This window comes from Miscanthus floridulus, chromosome 18 (genome assembly GCF_019320115.1).
Source record: "Miscanthus floridulus cultivar M001 chromosome 18, ASM1932011v1, whole genome shotgun sequence".
NCBI classification, from domain to species: domain Eukaryota; kingdom Viridiplantae; phylum Streptophyta; class Magnoliopsida; order Poales; family Poaceae; genus Miscanthus; species Miscanthus floridulus.
Genome location: NC_089597.1, coordinates 87,407,670 through 87,413,436, shown reverse-complemented (window position 1 = coordinate 87,413,436; position 5,767 = coordinate 87,407,670).

Here is a 5,767-nt window from a genome sequence, read left to right as displayed (position 1 = left end):
CACATTTGAGCAAGGGTTAGAAACTTCACCGACGGAGTGTCTGACGGTGCCACCGGTGCCCTAAACTCAGGTGAACGTGGTCACTGTAAGTGACCGGACGCTGGTCTCTGAAGGACCGACGCGTCCGGTCAGTGGCAGCTGAGGGCGCGCAGTTTCGGTCTCATGACCGGACGCTCAGGGCCCGAGTCCGATTAGTCTGACGTATGATGACGTAGAGTGACCGGACGCTGGGTATGTCCGGTCGAGCATGACTAGACACGTCCGGTCGTGAAAAATCGTTTATGGATGTTTAGTGGAAATGACCGGACGCTGAGGTCCAGCGTCCGATCACTTCGCAGCAGCGCATCCGGTCATCACTTAACCGTTGAGATCGGGCGATGAACATTTGAAGAGAGGGGACACGTGGCACGCATAGCGTGACCGAACGCTGAGGTCCAGCGTCCGGTTGATATGACCGGAGCGTCCGATCACCCCGTGTTGTGCCTAGTAAAGAGGTACAACGGCTCTATTTCGTGGAGGCTTCTATTTAAGCCCCATGGCCGGCTCAAGCTCACCCTCTTGGCCATTTGTATTGACATAGCAACCTTGTGAGCTTAGCCAAAGCCCTCCCACTCATCTTCATCATTGATTCATCATCTTTGTGAGATTGGGAGAGAATCCAAGAGTTTGCATCTAGAGGCACTTGGTGTTCGTGTTTTGCTACGGGATTCGCTTGTTACTCTTGGTGTTTGCCGCCACCTAGACGGCTTGGAGCAGTGAGGATCGTCGAGCCGAGGTTGGTGATTGTCTTCGGCTCCGATCGTGGTGATTATGAGGGGTTCTTGGCCTTTCCCCGGCGGAGAGCCAAAAGGTACTCTAGTGAATTGCTCATGGCTTGTGTGATCCTCATCTTTTATTGGTTGTGCGACACCCTATTGAGGGTTTGGCGTGTGATGCCAATTAGCGCGTGAACCTCCAAATGAGTGAATCACCACAACGAGGACTAGCTTGCCGGCAAGCAAGTGAACCTCGGTAAAAAATTATTGTGTCATCATTTGATTCTGAGGTGATTGGTCTTCATTGGTTTTCATTCTTGTGATTGATTGGTTCATTCCTCGATACGGCGGTATAGCTATCTTGCTCTCTCTCTTTACATTACCGCAAACTAGTTATCAAGCTATTTAGTGTAGCTAGTTGTGAGAGCTTGTTAGTTTGGTTAGTGTGGCTCTTTAGTTAGCCTTTGAGAGCACACTAACTTAGTGTAGTGCCATAGTCATTGTGTGGTTAGAATCTATAGAAACTAGAATTGTGGTAGGTGGCTTGCATTTTTAGTAGGCTAGCGTAACACTTGCTTCGCCTCATAATTATCTAACCGATTTGCTAAGTGTTGTTGTAGAAATTTTTAATAGGCTATTCACTCCCCTCTAGCCATTAGGACCTTTCAAGTGGTATCAGAGCCGAGGTTCCCGTGATTTGAGGCTTAACAACCTTCGGTGTGAAAATGGCTCAAATCAACAACACCAAGAAGCCACCTTAATTTGATGGCACAAATTATCCGTATTGGAAATCAAAGATGGCCACACACATCAAGTCAATCAATAGAAAAGTGTGGAAGGTGGTAGAAACCAAAATTGAGATTTGTGATCCAGAGAATCCCACCGTGACCGAAAAAGTGCTTCTCCAAAACAATGACATTGCTCTAAGTGCCATTCATGATGCAATTGATGAGAGAACATTTGAGCAAATCAAGAATATTGAGATGGCTCATGAGGCTTGGAAGAAGTTGGAAGAATCATTTGAGGGCACTCAAGCCATGAAGGGTGCAAAGGCATACATTCTCAAAAAGAAGTTTGCAAGCTTCAAGATGAAGGAGGATAAGAGTGTGCTAGAGATGTTTCATAGGCTTCAAGTGCTTGTTAATGATCTCAAAGCACTTGGAGAAGAGGTAAAGGACAAGGACTTCTCTCACAAGTTCTTGAGATGCTTGCCTTCAAGATTTGGCACATTGGTCACTATTCTAGTGAAGAGTGGTTTGGACACCATGACACCAAACCAAGTGTTGGGAGATATAATAACCGATGATAGATATAGAGATAATGATGAGAAGGAAGAAAAGAAGGAGAAGAAGGATGAGAAGAAGAAGAGTGTGGCATTCAAGGCCACATCATCTAAGGGCAAGGCAAAGCAAGATACATCAAGTGAAGATGATGGCTCATGGGATGATGATGATGATGAGAAGATGGCTCTCTTTGTTAAGAAATTTGGCAAGTTCATGATGAAGAAAGGGTACCGTGCTGGAAGAAAGAAATCTACATCCAAGAATAAGGAAGAGTCAAGAAGGTGCTTCAAATGTGGAAGCAAAGATCATCTTGTTGCTCAATGTCCATACAATAGCGACAATGATGATGACAACAAGAAGAACAAGAAGAAGGACAAGAAGGAAAAGAAAGAGAAGAAGGACAAGATGACCTTCAAGAAGAAGAAGGGTGGTTCATATATGGTCACTTGGGATAGTGATGCTTCCTCAAGTGATGATGATGATAGTGATGATGACAAGACCACCAAGAAGAAGGCACTTGCAAGCATTACAATCAAAGAGAAGCCTTCTCTCTTCGACACTCCATCATGCTTCATGGCTAAGGCCACTAAGGTACAAATTTGTGATGATGGAAGTGATGAGGAACATGATAATGAAAACGAAAATGAAAGTGATAGTGATGATGATGAACCTACTAAGGATGAACTATTTGAATGCTAGAAGATGCTAAAGAACACTTTGACGTCAAGAGAAGGGAATGCAAAAGCTTGCATAAGGAACTAAAAGCCCTTAAGCAAGCTTTTGATGAGCTCAATACATCTCATGAGAGGCTAGAGGAAGCCCATGAGAAGCTTGGCAAGGCTCACAAAAAGCTTGAAAAGGCTCATTCCTCTTTGCTTGATGAGCAAAATAAAAAGAAGCATATTGAAACTTGCAATGTAGGATTAACTTGTGATATAATTGATGAATCATTATCTATACCTATCATTGTTCCTCTCACTAACCCTTCTTGTAGTACTTCTACTTCCACCTCATCTAGTAGTAATGGTCTCACTTGTGATACCTCACTAATGGTTGAGAATGAGAACCTCAAGAAGGAGGTTAATAAGCTCACTCACACCTTAGCTAAGGCCTATGGTGGTGAGGACCGCTTGCTTATGTGCTTGGGTAGCCAAAGAGCTTCTCTCTACAAAGAGAGATTGGGCTATACCCCCAAGAAAGGCAAGGCGGCTTTTGCTCCTCACAAGACTAGTTTTGTGAAGAACAATGGTCGGTTTTGCACTAGTTGCAAGCAAGTTGGTCATGTAGAGCATGAATGCAAGAACAAAAGCAAAAATGCTAATGTATCCTCAATTAAGATTAATTCTTTATATGTGCTTACTAAGGGTACAAATGGTGTGAAGGCTAAGTTCATTGGTAAACCATGGATGGGCTCAAAGAAAAAAGCCATTTGGGTACCAAAGAGCTTAGTGACTAACCTTCAAGGACCCTAGCAAGTTTGGGTACCTAAAAAGAATTGATCTTCTTTCATAGGTAAATTACAAAGCCAGAGGAAGGCATTGGGTTCTTGATAGTGGGTGCACTCAACACATGACCGGTGAAGCAAGAATGTTCAACTCAATCAACACCAATGACAATGATGGTTATAATAGTATCACATTTGGTGACAATGGCAAAGGCAAGGTCAAAGGGCTTGGTAAGATTACAATATCCAATTACATGAGCATATCCAATGTATTGCTAGTAGAGAGCTTGAACTTTAATTTGCTATCCGTGGCTCAATTGTGTTATCTTAGATTCAAATGCATATTCGGGGTAGATGATGTAGAGATCATAAGTGTAGATGGCTCTAACTTGATCTTCAAAGGCTTTAGATATGAGAATCTATACTTGGTTGATTTCAATGCTAGTAAAGCTAGATTATCTACATGCTTGTTCACTAAGTCTAGCATGGGTTGGTTATGGCATAGAAGGCTTGGTCATGTTGGAATGAAACAATTGAATAGATTGGTTAAGCATGACTTGGTTAGAGGCTTGAAAGATATTGTGTTTGAAAAGGATAATCTTTGTAGCTCTTGTCAAGCCGGCAAACAAGTTGGAAACATCCATCCTAAGAAAAGCATGATGAGCACTAGTAAATCATTTGAGTTATTGCACATGGACTTGTTTTGGCCAACACAATACACTAGCATTGGTGGAAACAAACATGGCTTTGTGATAGTGGATGATTATACTAGATACACATGTGTACTCTTTCTAGTGGACAAAAGTGATGTGTTTATAACATTCAAATCATTTGTCAAGGGCATTCACAATGAGTTTGAAACAACCATCAAGAGAGTTAGAAGTGACAATGGTAGTGAGTTTAAGAACACTAGAATTGATGAGTTGTGTGATAAATTTAGAATTAGACATCAATTCTTGGCCAAATACACTCCACAATCAAATGACCTTGTTGAGAGGAAGAATAGAACACTCATTGATATGGCAAGGTCTATGCTTAGTTAGTACAATGTGAGTCAATCTTTTTGGGCTGAAGCTATCAACACGGCTTGTTATTGTAGCAACCGCCTCTATTGTCACCCATTGAAAGAGAAGATACCATATGAGCTCTTTAATGGTAGAAAGCCCAACATTGCATATTTTTAGGTCTTTGGTTGCAAATGCTATATCTTGAAGAAAGGCACTGGATTGGGTAAGTTTGACAAGAAATATGATGAATGATTCCTACTTGCTTATTCCACTACAAGCAAAACATATAGAGTTTGGAATTTGGATAGTGGTACTCTTGAGGAAGTTCATGATGTTGAATTTGATGAAACCAAGGGTTCACAAGAAGAGAATGAGAACTTGGAAGATATTAGTGGCATTCAACTTTCAAATGCTATGAAGAACATGGATGTTGGTGAATTGAGGCCTAGGCAAGTGAATGATGTTGAAGATGATCAAGTGCATGTGCTCCCTAACTCAAATGTACAAGATGATACAAATCAAGCTAGTACAAGTGGCTCTTATGATAATGAACAAGATCAAGTGGCTAGTACATCATCTCAACCTAATGATCAAGCAAGTGCAAGCAATCAAGTTCCAATTCTCCAACCAACCAATATTGCAAGGGATCATCCATTGGACACTATCATTGGTGATATTTCAAGAGGTGTGTAAACTAGATCAAGATTGGCTTCATTTTGTGAGTATTTCTCATTTGTGTCATCCATTGAACCAAAAAAGATAGATGAAACATTGAAGGATGTTGATTGGGTGAATGCTATGCATGAAGAATTGAATAACTTCACAAGAAATCAAGTATAGGAATTAGTAGAGAGACCAAAGGGACACAATGTGATGGGAACCAAATGGGTCTTTAGAAACAAGCAAGATCAAGATGGGATAGTAGTAAGGAACAAAGCAAGATTGGTAGCACAAGGCTATACATAAGTTGAAGGTCTTGACTTTGGAGAAACACATGCCCCGGTTGCTAGATTGGAAGCTATTAGAATCTTGCTAGCCTATGCTTGTGCCCACAATATCAAGCTCTATCAAATGGATGTAAAGAGTGCATTTATCAATGGTTACATTAATGAAGAAGTATATGTTGAGCAATCTCCTGGTTTTAAAGATGACAAGAAACCCGACCATGTGTACAAGTTGAAGAAGGCATTGTATGGCTTGAAGCAAGCACCTAGAGCATGGTATGAGAGATTGAGGGATTTCCTACTCTCTAAAGGGTTTATGATGGGCAAGGTTGAC